Genomic DNA, 15175 nt, shown 5'->3' on the forward strand with positions numbered 1-15175 from the left:
TTCTTTCTTTCTTTCTTTCTTTCTTTCTTTCTTTCTTTCTTTCTTTCCTTCTTTCATGATTTGTTCTTTACCTGAGACCTTCTCATGGGTCTTATTATTAAATTCCTTCTCCATCTCATTATGGATAATGGCATGAAGACTTACTGAAACATGTCTTTAGGGCCCCCGCTAGTTTTTCAATTGTGGTAATTATTATTACATTTTTTTTTTAAACAGGCCTTGTATTCATAAGATGCTTAGAGCTTCTAGAATGCTTTCATTGACATTTTCTTCATTTTGATCTCCTTGTAATGCAGGAGGTCTGTGTTACTTCTCCAGTTGATCAAGGAGGAAATGGAGGCACAGAAAGGTGAAGTGAACTGCCTAGGGTCGCGTGGCTACGTAAGCGGTGCAGATAGTAACAATTTTGAGCACTGGCTGGTGTCAGGTGCTGTGCTAAGAGCTGTATATGTAGTAGGTCATTTAGTCCTTGCCCCAAACCCATTATTATCCCTCATTTTACAGATGAGAACACAGAGGCCCAGAGGGATTACCTATTTATTCAACGTCACACAGGTACCAAGGGGTAGAGCCAAGGTCTGAACTGAGGCAGAGGTGCATCTAGGTTCATGCTAGAAAGGGAATGTTGCAATGTTTGCAAAAACAAAAGCAAAAGCATATATGGGGGTTTCTCCAGCTCTGTCCTGGAGTAATGGTGTCCTGGCTGGCCACAGTGAAGACCATAGGAGGCTTGGATTATCATTCTCCTATAGAAGGAAGGGCTTTGCCAGGCTCCCCAAATGGGTGGATGGTAAATAAGTCCTCTTCGAAGCATCTGTTGGGCCCAGCCAGCACTATGTCTGAGAGTATCTGACATTTATACTTTGGTGCAGGGCCAGCTCCCAAACACTCCCACCCCAATCTGCCCCTTACTTCTTCTGACTCACCTTGCTCAGCCCATGTGCACACCTGGGCACCTGAATCAGAGTCTCAGCTGAAATCAACTTCACCCAGATGGTACAACCGAGGAGACTTTCAGGAGGGATCTGCTTACAAAGGTGTGTTCAGGTCAAGGGAACAAACAGGATGTTGAGGCATCCAGAGACTGGCGGGAAGATGTTACCACCCTTTTAGGCTTGGAAGGAGAAAGGGGCAAAAAGGCGGTCTTACCAGAGCTCGTATGAGCTGGAGCCATTGAGGAGCTGTGTCTGTGGAGGGGTGCAGCCAAGGCCACAAATACGGTGCAGAGCTGAATCCTCTCTCCTCCCACTTTCCAGTCTCCGGCCAGTGCCTCTCATTGCTGAGTCCGATCAGTATCCACCTGACAAGGGAGCCCAGCTGATGCAGTCCCCTGGGATCAGTTTCCCTGAGCGCAGAGCAGGGCAGAGGAAGGGGGAGAGTGCATGCAGGAGAGCAGGGCCAGGCAGAGAATAGCCAGCACATGACCACATCAGTTGTTTACCTCACAACCCAGACACTAGGCAGACCCCCTACCTCCTCCCCACTGCAGTTCCACATGTTGGGCTGAACTTCCCTATCGTGCATCATTTACTCCCTTGGCTCTGAGTTTTCCGACCCCAAGTTCTTTTTCCAAAGAGGCTCCCCTGCTATGAGGAAAATGGAAGACTGGCCAACAGGAGCGTCCTGATGTGCTTGAGAGTGGATTTGCTGGATGTGTAAGCTGGTTTTCAGGAATTTGAATTGCTCTGGTGTGAAACTGAGTGTATGCCATGCCTGGCTGACGGAGAACAAGAACTTACAGACTGAGAGAGGCAGTGGTGAGCCAGAAGTTACATCACGGTGCCTGGAGCATCATGGCCCCATAAAGAACAACAGTCTGTGAGGTCCACACCTTCAACATTTGAATGTTGAAGAAGGTTCTGAGTTTATGTAAAGCCTTTGACGTTGTGAGAACAGACTTAGAAGCCAGATTGCTTGCATCCAAATCTAGACACCACCACTTACTGGGTAAGTTACTTCACTTCTCTGACCCGCATTTTTCTCCTCTATAAAATAAAAGTAATAAAAGCACCTACCTTGTTATCTGTTGCCATATAACAGATCATCCCCACAGTTACTGGCCTAAACTAACAGGAGTCTATCAGGAATCTGCAATTTGGACAGAGCTTGTCTCCGCTCCATGCCACGTCTGGGCCCCCAGCTGGAGTGACTCAAATGGCTGGGGCTGGATCTGCTGAGGGCTGGCTGGGCATTTCAGTCTCTCTTTGCACAGAGCCAAGACTCTCTATGAGATTTCTCATGTGGTACTTCCAGCTCGTGGCCTCAGGATAGATGTGCATCTTACATGCAGTTCAAGGCACTAGGAGCAGGTAATCTGGAAGAATAAAGTAGAGGTTTGGAGGCCATTTTGCTCGAATCCAGCAGTCACACAATCTACTAACACCAAATTCTATTTGTCACACAGGCCAGCTCTAATGCGTTTGGGAGGGGACTCCATAAGGTCATGCTCACTGAGTGGGGAGCAGTGTGGAGGCTGGGTAATAAGAGTTCGTACATCTGTGTAGACTGAGTGTGCGAGAGGGCTGTTCTGGGGCCTCCGAGGGACTTGTTCAGGAGCCATAGGTTATTGTGGTTGGCTAACTCTTAGGCTTCCATTTTGCAGAGTGAAGTATTATATCTGAGAAGATCTGAAGTGCTCGGGGCAGCAAACAGGGCTTTGGAGGCTGTCTGGGGAAGGAAGCAGGGAGCAGCGAAGGAGCTGACTAGAAGAGGATTTGGAAGGGAACCAAGATACCCCTTAGGAATTGAAGAAGTCTTGTGTTGTGGTGTGTGAGGTCAATCCTCTCCCCATTCTCTCCAACAAAACCTTCAGTAAATTGTCTCTTCTGTGAGTGCATTGTGGATCTGTCTTGAGGGGCACATCAAATGGTGAGTTCTGTTTCCAGGAAGTTCAGGGTGAGAGCAGGTGCTGCCCAAGGGAGCCTGGTTACACTGGGAACACTAAAGAAAGGAAACACTAAGCAAATAACTGAGTGAATACGTGAACCCTGGAGCTCCCGTGATCCTCCACTAAATCATAATCTCTGGCAAGGCCTATAATCTCTTCAGCCCAGTCCCTAGCCAAATTCTGGAACTGGTCAGCCTACCTACTCCATTTCCCATTTCCTTCCATCCCCACTTCCCTTCCGCTCTCTTTTGCTTCACATTGTGGGTTTTGGGATTGAAGTGATTTCTGTAGCATGAACTCTTAGTTTATTCATTCCTCATTCCACATTCTGATTCATTCCACATTCTGATGTGTGTTGAATGCTGTGTGAGGCCTGGCACCACGTGCAATGGAGAATTCTAAGAAAAGATGGAATTCATGGTCAGCAAGAGAGAAAAGACTGGGCTATTCTAAACGGCAGGAGGAAGCAGCTGCCCTAGAAGAGGCAAGAATAAAATCCTGTAATTATTCACAGTGAGGGAAGCAGGTTCAGTGGAGACAGTGAGGGATAGAGGGCCAAGAAAGGCTTTGCACACACGATGGCATCTAAGCCAAGGTTTAAATTAAGGGTGACATTTGGACATGAAGAAATAAGGATTTCAAGGGTAGAGATTGGGTGAGGGGATAATTTCTGACATGCTCACTCTGCCTTCCACACCAAAGTGCTGCTGACCTGTGTCCAGGCCCCTCTGGCTCCTTCCTCAGTGCTCTCTTGGCCCAGAAGGGAGCTTCACGGACATACTAATAAAAAGAAACCAGCCCCTGTCTTCTCTACCCACTCCTCAAGAACCCAAGGTTCCTTTTCATCTGTGACCTTCTGGAGCCGGTTCTCTACCCTGGTCACCCAGTCAGAGAAGGGAAGAGCTAGTGTCGAAAAGAGCAGTGGGATGGTACACCAGAAGCCTGGGATGTGAGGAGGGAAACTGAGGCCCAGAGAAAGAACTTTGATGCTGTATTCCCTTAACAGTGCTCAATGAGTAAATGAATTCATGTCTATGTCTATTTTTTGCTCCATGCGTTTGACTCCTCAAGGGCGTGAGATGAGTCTCACCCATCTTGGTGTCCCCAGCACAGAGCCTAGCCCATTGTAGGTGTTCAATATATGGTAACTGAACTAGCATTCTAGGGCTAGGGCAGTGGTGCTCAATGTATGGTCCCAGACCTATAGTGTCAGCATCAGCTGGGGACTTGTTGGAAATGTAAATTCTTGGGGCCTCATCCTAGACCTACTGAATCAGAAACCCTGGAGGCGGAGTCCAGTAATCTGTTTAACAAGCCCTCCAGGAGATTCTGATGCAGGTTAAAGTTTAAGAATGATTGTTATAGAATATTTGAGCTTAGAAGACTTGCTCTGGCTTTGGGACATCAAGAACTCAGATGCTTTTTCTCTGTAACAGACACTTCTTTATACTATTCTATTGCCACCCACCATCTTTGCAAAAAAAAAAAAAAAAAAAAAGAAAGAAAAAAACACAAAAAAGAAAAATACCACAAAGATATCACCAATGACCAGGAAGAAATAAATCAGTAATGGCAGGTGGTTATCCTTCCTGAAAAAAACAGAAACTTTGCCTGTAAAAAAATACATTCAATGATTTCAAAACAGACTTTTTATAGCATAGGAAGAGAGCAAAGAAAAATGTCAAAAAAAATTGAGCTGTGGTTTTATGTGAAAGTGCCACTCCTTTCAGACAAAACCACCTGCTCATCTTCCTTGTCAATCTCCTTTGTCATCCCAGATAATTCCAAGGAGCTGCCACCAGCTGATTCCTTCTGGAGTGAAGGATCCTGTAAAATTCATTATTTTCTTGATCATTGACAATGTTCTAGTACTTACGGGATGGGCAGAATTGACGGGATCCTCTTTCCAGCATATGCTTGTACCTGGCAGATAAGAACAACGAGGATGATTTACATATTCCCATAGAATATCAATTCCCAAGTAATCTTGGTCCTCACTGCGTGGTCAGTACTCTGCTGGCTTTGTATGGAATGGTTTTTTTCCTATCCTCATGGAACCCACAATCTAACAGGATGGTTTGATAAATGCACACAGAATGAATGACAGCCTTTAGATTAAGGCTTTTGAGTTAACAAAGTGTTCTCACAGATACAGTTTCTTTTTTTTTTTTAACATTTTTAAAAAATGTTTTATTATTTATTTTCCAGGGTGAGAGAGACAGAGCACAAGCAAAGGAGGGGCAGAGAGAGAGGGAGACACAGAATCCGAAGCAGGCTCCAGGCTCAGAGCTGTCAGCACAGAGCCCAATGCAGGGCTTGAACTTGTGAACCTCGAGATCATGACCTGAGCCAAAGTTGGCCACTTAACCACCTGAGCCACTCAGGCACCCCTCACATTTGATCCTTACAACAGATCCTGGAAGTATCACACAGTGGCTATAGCAAGGTAAGTTCCAAACTTGGAGCTACAAAATGAGCTTGCGATAAATGAGAAGGGAATCTTCTTGACTTAATAATCACTCATTGGGTGGCTAAATAGTGGGTGGCTGTATTCTCAGGGAGGCAAGAGAGGATTGTAATTGTATCTAAGAGAGCATGGATCCAACCAGTTATATAAGCCATGATCTGAAAAAAAAAAAAAGCTTCTAGATTGTATTTTTTTAACTGACTCCCACTAAACAGACTAGCTAGGTTAGCTGATGTGCTGTTTTCTCTGTAAGACATTCTGATGAATGCCCACATCTCACTAAAAACTTCTGGCTGGAAGTCCAGTCTGATGTATGTCTCCTAATAACATTATAGACTTTCCTAGACTCAGTTGGGTTTGTTCCTAAACCTGTTTTATGCCAGTTGTGCCTTTTGTAATTATATACTTAAATAAAATACTATGTTAATTTGTGAAATAATGAGTGCAAAAAAAAAAAAATGATGAGTTCTTGTACTGATGAAAATTAAGTTAGGTGCTGTGAAAAACTTGGCCAAGGTGCTTTTTATTAAAGTTGCCATTGAATGATACGTAAATGAGACAACTTTGGGTTGAAATTGTAAAAATCTAGAAGTATTCTGCCCTCAGATTGCTTCATAGGGACCTTTATGTTCTTCCTCCACTTTAAAAAAACCTAAAAGGAAATTGTAGATGACTCCTTGTGGGTGGGCTTTATGCAAGGGAAATGAGGTAAATTTTAAAGAATCGGTCTTAGTCCTAGATCAAAAGATTGACATACAAAGGTGCATTTAAATTTTGGAATAAAATGTTGAATGCATTCTTTTCTTATAATTCCCTCATTTTTTTCCAGTGAACTTTTCCCCTATTTACTTAAAAAAGTATTCTGCTAACACACTACACTTATCAATTTTATTACATAGGAGGGCTTGAACTGAACTATGTCTGCATGGAGCGCAACCAAAGAAGAGTCAAGTGTGCAAAAGAATAACAAGTCAATGGTGTTCTCCAGGGCTGTCCATTAGAGAGCGTAGACTCAGGTAATTGCCCCTTGGAGCTCTTTCCCGTAGTTCCCCTTGGAGGGAATTATTGGATGAATTCATTATGGATTGATGTCACTGGCCATTGGGATTGTTGAACACACCCCATATTCTGATTTGCTCTTCACCAAGGAATCCTCTGTCTACAATCTGGCCATCCATGTACATCTCCTCCCGGAAGAGAATGTGTTGATTAGAGAAGGCTTGAGTCCTGCTTCCTAAAGTTAATGTTTTTCATCATAAATTAATGAATTATTAACATAGTGTTTAATTTATGGGAGACAACACCTACTGTCTCTTCCAATGCTTCTAGTGAAAACATACCTTGAGGACGATGGAAGTTATCCAACGGTATTAATGTATCTGCCAATATTTAAATGTTGGCAACAGCAATACCACCATGTGATCCAAATGAAATTATCATTTTATAATCCATGTGTTAGAATCTATGATGCAGAAAGATACCTTTTTTTCTTTTTTAGTTTTGACACCTAACTTAGGGTCTGGGTCTCTGGATCAGCAAATGAGTTTATTTGCTATGGATTGAGGACCTACTATGCACAATTCACTGTCCCACATGACTCATATACATTCAAATAATCCTAATAATCTAGCAAGTAAGTTTTACTGTATTCATTTTATAGATGAAGAAACAGAAACTCAGAAAAGTCACTTAACCAACCCCAAGCATGCACAGCTAGGAAGAACTGATGTGAGAGGTCAGTTTTCTCTTGCTTCAACATATATATATATATATATATATATATATATATATATATACACACACACACACATATATATGTGTGTACATGTATATACATATATATATATATGTATATATATATATATATATATATATATATTTGTTTCATTTGGTAAACAATAACCACAAGTTAAGAATTCCAAATACTCCACATTATCAGGAAACAGTCTGAAAGAAGACAGGGTCAGCCATATGACCAAATAAATGGGGCAGCATTGATGGGCTCCATGCTTGCACAGCCCCCTGAAATGCAAAGGTGCTAACATCAGGTAACACAGCATGCAGCTGCTCTGAGGAGAGTTAAACACTTTTTCTGTGATGCTTCAATAGCCAACACAATGAAAATTATTGATTGTTAGCTGTTTATCATGTGCCAGGTACTGTGCCAAGCATTTGAAATGCATTTAATCTTACAGCAAACCTAAGAAGATATCGAGGTGTGAAGTGTGAGCGAACTTACCCGAGGTCATGTAACTAGTAAGTTGAGGAGACCAGATTCAAATTCAGATTTAGCCCGGCTCCAAAGTCCATGCCCTTAACCACCTTGAGAGTCAACCTCCCAGTTAGAGCAACCGTTTCTTGAGTGACTATTTTGTGCCTGGCATGAAGCTAAGCACTTCATATACGTAAACGCGTTAATGTATACAATTATATTTTATTAAGTAAGTGCAGGGAGTTCTATAGCACTTGGTATATCCCTGGTTATAACTGGTTCTTTATTGGTTAGAATAGGGTGATGGTGATACAAGGATTTGCACTTAACTCATGTTTTGTGTGACGTACCAAGTTTTAGAGACATGATGTGATATAAGGCAGAGATGTAGGGGTACCTGGGTGGCTCACTCAGTTGAGTGTCTGACTTTGGCTCAGGTCATGATCTCATGTTTTGTGAGTTTGAGCCCCGCTTCAGGCTTACCACTGTCAGCACAGAACCCTCCTGGGACCCTGCCTCCCCCTTTCTTTCTGCCCCTTCCCTGCTCACGCTCTCTCTCTCAAAAATAAATAAACATATTTTTAAAAAGGCAAAGGTGTAGTCTTGGTAGCAAGACTATTCTGTTACATCTTGACTTTTCCACTTTCTTGTCTAGTGGCCTTCCATAAACTATGTTATAAATTGTGTACAGCCTCAGTTTCCTCATCTGTAATAATGAAGATGATAGTATTTGCTCTGCAGAGTTCTTGTGGAAATAAAAAATGGTATTTGTAAGGACTTGGAACAATATAAGAACTCAACAAAACAAGATTTTAAGTGTATGAATACATTGCCTGGCTCATCAGGAGCATTTGAGAAATGTTAACCATTATGATTGACACCTATATTATAATTATTTGCTGGTTTTCTCCCCCCCCTCAGCTGATCGGTTGATTCATTCAATAAATAGTTATTCAGCATCCACACTAGGCAGGCACAGAACTAGGTTGGACATAAAAAAGTGTGATCTTGATATACATGGCTTTGGCCTTCAAGAGGTTTACATTCCAGTGGGGAAAATAGAAAAATAAGCAAATGTATTAGTGCATAATATTGTGATAATTGCTGTAAGGAAACCCATGATGTGCTGGGAGACAGAAGGTGGGTAGAGTAAGGGGGCAGTCTGAGAAATCTCCCTTGAGGAGGTGACATTTAAACTGAGATCGGAAGTATGGGAAGAGCAGGACAAGTTTTCCAGGAAGAAGGAGGCCCGACAGGACTGAGGACTGGAGAAGTGGCCTATGTGGCTGGAAAATGAGGCTACTGGGAAAGAAAGAGGGATCAGGGACAGGCAGAGACTAGACTCTGTGGAGTTGTGCAGGTTGTGGTGAAGGGATTGGATTTTATTCGGTGGAAAGCCATTGGTGGGTATTAACAGGCGAGTGTCATGACTGAAATGGTATTTTGACAAGATCATTTTGGACACGTGGAGAACAGAGGGAGCAGGGCAGGAATACAGCAAGGCAACCAGTTAGGGAAGGCTATTTGTAGGGGTGTAGGTGAGGAAGGATGATGCCTTCGGGTAGGGTGTGCCAGCAGAAGTGGCGAGAAGGTCACAGCTTTTAGATATTATGTTGAGATTGTGTACAACTCAAGAGCAGGGACAGGCCCAGATTTAATTTGGGATCACGTAGGTAGTGAGATGCTTACACTGTGGGTATTCAACAAGTGTTTATGAAATCAGATGGTAGAAATTAGATATTCTATAATAAGACTGACTATGGTATCATAGAAGATTCCAGTATAACATAAATTTTAAGGGAATGGGCTCTGGAGTTGGGCAGGCTTCTCCACTTACTGGTTGTGTAACTCTGAGCTATATTTCTTCATCTGTAAAACGGAGCTATTCATTGATACAGGTGAAGATACATCATGTACTTAAAATGCTGTTCTTCATCTTAATATTCTTCCTCATTAAAATAAGCAAATTAACAAATGGGATAGTACCTCTTCTACTTTTAAGCAAATGGCACTGGACTATGGAAACCTCTACCAACCCTGGTCATTATCCAGATACAAACATCAAGTCATTTCCTCATATCCATCACTGTCTTCTCCTCAGCTTCTTTTTCTTTATTTTTTAATTTTTTAAATTAACTTGTTTGAATTTTATTTTTTAAATTAATTTATTTTTTAATTTTAACGTTTTAATTATTTATTTTTTATCACTTTTTTTATTTGTTATCAACCATGGAAGACCCATATATGAGTTATCTACTGCTGATTAACTCAAAACGTAGTGGCTTAAAACAACAAACATTTATTATCTCAATAGTTTCTGGGGCTGAGAAATTAGGAAGCAGCTTTGCTAAGTGGTTCTGACTCAAGGTCTGTCATGACGTCGCAGTCAAGATTTTGCTGGGACTGTAGTCATCTCAAGGCTTGACTGGGGCTGGATGATCTGTTGCCAAGATGGTTCCCTCAGTTCCTCACCACATGGACCTCTCCCTAGGACTACCTGAGTGTCCACACAGCATGTCACTTGGTTTCCTCCACTATGAATAATTCAAAAGAGGGCAAAAATGAAGCCATACACCTTGGATCCTGATCTTGGAAGTCACATAAATATCACTTCCAGCACAATCTATTAGTTAGTAGGAGTAAGCCATTAAGTCTAGCCCACACTTGAGGGAAGGGATTTAGGCTCCACTTTTTGAAAAGAGGAATGTTAAAGAATTTGTGGACAGGGGCACCTGGGTGGCTCAGTCGGTTGAGCGTCTGACTCTTGATTTTGGTTCAGGTCATGATCCCAGGGTTGTGGGATCGAGCCCTACACTGGGCTCCGTGCTGAGCGTGAAGCCTGCTTGAGATTCTCTCTCTCTCTCTCTCTCTCTCTCTCTCTCTCTCTCTCTCTCAAATAAATAAAATGAAAAAAATTTAAAAAAAGAATTTGTGGACATATTTTAATATCACCACAATCCATAAGATGCCTTAAATTTAAATCTTGATGAAATTTTCAAACACTCTCAGATCTGGCCTGGGCTGATCATTGGCCAAAGAGCCCACCTCTCCTTTTAATATCCTTCCTCCTGATACACACACATATTTTTTCATGACTTAATTCCTCTTTTCTTTTAATTAATTTTGTTGGCATAAAACAGGCAGTATATGCTACATGGCCTGCCCCCTCCCTGAATATCCTCAGATAATTTTATAATAAATTATAAAAATAAAATAAATTTATTTTTTAAGGAATGTAGCCACTGTTGACACTAAAGAAAGTAAATTATGAACACTATAAGGTATCATGGTAATGATAAGTACAGTTTACTGAGGGGTTTACTCTGGGCCAGGCATTTTATTAAACAATGTGTGTGTCATATCCTGTGTGAGATCTTCACGCCAATGCTGTGAGGTAGATGCAGTTACCAGATAGCCCCCCAAATCCTCAGCCAAATGAGGATAATGGTATGACTTCCCCACACTGATTAAAGCACAATTGGAAAGAAGCTAAAGAGAGTTTTTAAATTGAAACCAACGGAACAGAGCAGATCCCAGAACTTGCCCCATGCATGGTTAGGAATGTTTTATACCAATAATGGAGCTGGCACTACAGATTGGGGAGAAAAGTATGGAACATGCAATATACTTACGGGAAAATTTTTTTGGGTTTGGTTCCTCCCTCACACAGAACACAATAGTGAATTCGAGGTAAACCAAAGAGTTGCGTGTGAAAAGGAAAATTTCAAAACTTTTAGAAGAAAATGTAGGAGAATACCTGTTTGATCTCCATACAGGAAACAGTTTTCTAAACAAAGAAAAATAGGCAAGGAAAGTGTTGTCAAACTTGGCCCTGTGAAAATTAAGAACTTGTGATTATCAAAAGAGGGCAGAACAATGTGAAATACAAGATATAACCTGGGAAAAGAAATTCACAAAACATAACTGACAAGGAATTCTATCCAGAAAAAAAACGTACGTTGTGTAATATATATATAAGACATATGTTTTATAACACACGTTTAATACACACATATTTTAAAAATCAATGAAAAAGCAAAAACTCTATTAAAAAAATAGGCAAGAGGCACAGAAAGGTATTTAATAGAAAAGAAACCATGAATGTCCAATAAACAGGGAAACATGTTCAATCATTTATAATTAGGGAAATACAAATTAAAGAATGAGGTAACATTTTATAGCCCCCAAATTGATAAAACATTTTAAAAACATGTTGGTGAAGCCATGGGTTAACATGAAGTCTTATACACTGCTGGCGGGAGTATAAATTATTCCAACCACTTTTAGAAATAATCTGGCATTATTGGGGCGGCTGGGTGGCTCAGCTGGTTGAACGTCTGACTTCAGCTCAGGTCATGATCTCGCGGTTCGTGGGTTGAAACCCCACGTTGGCCTCTGTGCTGACAGCTCAGAACCTGGAGCCTGCTTTGGATTCTGTGTCTCCCTCTCTCTCTGCCCCTCCCCCACCCACGCTCTGCTCTCTCTCTCACAAACATGAAAAAAAATTAAAAAAAGAAATAATTTGGCATTATCTAGTAAAGTTGAACATGCACATAAAGTGTTCTGTAACCCAGAAATTCCTAGGAATGTGTGGATCCCTCCTCCTACTAACTCATACACGTGTGCAACTGAGGTAGGTTCAAATATGTCCACGGCAGCACTTCTATTGTAGTGAAAACAATAAAATACTATTTAAATGGCTATCAATAGGAAAATGGATCATCTTTGCCATACTTGTGCAATGAATACCTTGCTACAATGAAAATTAATGAACTTTAGCTACGTACACAAGATGGATGCTTTTTTCAAACAAAATGTCAAGTGAAAAACATCACGTTGTAGAAGAATATATGGACTATGATAACATACAAAGTGCAAAAACAGGCAAAACTGAACCATATAGTGTTAAGACGTGTGAAAATCTATTTTTAAAAAAGTGATGGGATGATATACACACAGCTTAGAGCAGTGCTTACTTTTGGGAAAAGGGAAGTCAGGAGAAAGACACGAAGGTGGGGCACAGAGGGGACTTGGGACTGATAATGTTCTCTTTCTTGAACAGAGTGGTCGATCCATGAAAGTTCATATTTAAAAAAAATTTTTAAGTATATTTATTTATTTTGAGAGAGAGAAAGACAGAGCACACAAGTGAGGGAGGGGCAGAGAGAGAGAGAATCCCAAGTAGGCTCTGCATTGTCAGTGTAGAGCCCGACATGGGGCTCAAACTCATGAACTGTGAGGTCATGACCTGAGCCAAAGTTAAGAGCCAGACACTTAACTGACTGAGCCACCCAGGTGCCCCAGTTCATACTATTATTACTAATACTTTATACATTTTTGTAAGTATTAAATAAGGAAGAAAAATGGAGATCAGAAATGAGAAGATGACTGGAATGGATGGCTATGTATTAAATAACTCAAGGAAGTGATGATATCGTTTGGAGATACCAGTCTGTATTCTCTTTTACCTTCTCTATCAACCTTCCCTATTCCTCCCACCTCCCCACTTCCAAAAAAAGAAAACAAACAAACAAAACCATATAAATAACCCATAATTTGAATACAGTTATTTTAAAATTAAACAAAATAAAAAACTAACCAGTAAAACCAAGATACCAAAGATAATCCTCCTAAAAGCTGAGGAGACTGTTCTGCCACGACATTAATTCCTCCCAGTCAGGTGCACCCTTTACTCTATGATATGAGCAGGAAGTGGTGATAATCTGGTGGAATGCTATTATACAGAAAGCCCCTTGGAATCAGGGTCTCAGAGAGCTGTTTTTAACCTTAAACATCAATGCTTTTGTCCTGAATAATCTAGAATGCCTGACTACGTAGGCTGCAATCTGTCCATGTATGCATGCATCCATCCATACTTCATCTGTCCTCCAGCATTGAGTTGCTCCTTCATGCCTGGGCTAAGGAGCTGCTGGAGAGGATGTGAACAGAAGTTAGAGGTAATCGCACTGCGGGATGACAGTGTGAGGTTGGAATCAGGTCTTGGGCAGACTTGGAGGCACGAGGTCACAAGGGGGTTGCTCTGCTTGCCTGAGAGGGCTTCATAGCAGACAAGATGACTCTGTGTCTTGATATGTCCTGATGCGCCTTGAAGATCAGAGGAAAAGCTTTCAGACATGTGGTCTTCAAACTTTTTGTTTGTTTTGCTATGAACTTGTTAGAGAAAATATGAAAAGCTATGTATAGTTCATAATTTTCATTTACATTTTGTTATGAGTTTAAGTAGTTGTAAAGAGTGCAAGTGTCTGCTTATTATGAATACCAACATTTTATTATTTATTTTTTTTAAGTTTATTTAGTTATTTTGAAAGAGAGATTGAGTGTGAGTGGTGGAGAGAGAGGGAGAAAGAGAATCCCAAGTAGGTTCCCCACTGTCAGCTTGGAGCCTGACGTGGGACTTGGTCCCATGAACCGTGAGATCATGACCTGAGCCAAAATCAACAGTTGGATGCTCGACCAGCTAAGCTACCCAGGCACCCCTAAATGCTGATATTTTAAAACAAACCTTTTGCACAGTTCAAAAACTGTTTCCAATGGAATCTATATTCTATGGTAATTTGATATATAATCATGTGATAACAATACACAAGGGCAAACTCTTCATAAAGTATTGACATTTAAAACAAGACTTTTATATGATTTTTAAAAATGCTTCCAATGGAACCTATATACCATGGTGATTTGACATCAGCATCATTTTAGAAATAGAAGAACAGGTTCTTAAACGTTGCATCATTCTTTCTTCTCTTTGATTCCTATTTCCCTTCCTTTACCTCATAAAACTTTATCCTTATGAAACATAATTTGTGTCATCTTTTTCTATAACAAAATAATATATATAAACTCAGAGCCTATAAGTCTCTAAGTGTTAACACATTTCTTCTGGGTTGAGTCATACAGTCATCACTGGTATACAAATTATGAAAACAACATAAATGTGTTTGGGTAATTATTATTTTTAAACAAAATGTTTATTGGAAACAGATCTTTTCATAAGAGATATTTTCTTTATTTACATTGCTCTGCTTTTTAAAACAAATTGATATTTCCATGTTGACTATTAATAAAATTGCCAAAATGGAATAGGTTTCAGCATCAGTACTCATTTTATTGTTTCATTTTTTATTTTTATTTTTTTAATTTAAAAAAATTTTTATTTATATTAGAGAGAGAGAGAGACAGATGGAGAGCGAGTGGGGGAAGGGCAGAGAGAGAGGAGGAGACAGAATCCAAAACAGGCCGTAGGCTCTGAGCTGTCAGCCCAGAGCCTGTTGTGCGGCTCGAACTCACGAGCTGTGAGATCATGACCTGAGCAAAAGTCGGACAGTCAACTGACTGAGCCACCCAGGCACCCCAATTTTTTTTTGTTTTTTAAAAGATGTAAATGCTGAGATATTTTGTTCATATTTAAGCAGCGGGATTGGAAGTTTTGTTATAGAAATGTCATTTTAATTCTTTGAATTTTTTTGAGTTAAACGTTCAAAATCACTTAGTGGTTGTTTTTTCCTCAAAATTTATTTTTGTATTAATGTATTTATCTTGAGAGAGAGAGAGAGAGAGAGAGAGAGAGAGCAGGTGTGTGTGTGCGTGT

The 15175-nt window shown here is 40.6% G+C and overlaps 1 long non-coding RNA gene across 1 annotated transcript in view; it reads left to right on the forward strand.

Moving 5' to 3' along the window:
* The first annotated feature begins 84 nt into the window (after positions 1–84).
* LOC125921342 (uncharacterized) overlaps positions 85–15175 on the forward strand; it is a 37050-nt gene continuing 21959 nt past the window's right edge. The window contains exons 1-3 of the long non-coding RNA XR_007457385.1: positions 85–2868; positions 5096–5333; positions 6254–6370. This is a non-coding gene — a long non-coding RNA (uncharacterized LOC125921342). The remainder of the gene's footprint in view (positions 2869–5095; positions 5334–6253; positions 6371–15175) is intronic.

This window comes from Panthera uncia, chromosome C2 (genome assembly GCF_023721935.1).
Source record: "Panthera uncia isolate 11264 chromosome C2, Puncia_PCG_1.0, whole genome shotgun sequence".
NCBI classification, from domain to species: domain Eukaryota; kingdom Metazoa; phylum Chordata; class Mammalia; order Carnivora; family Felidae; genus Panthera; species Panthera uncia.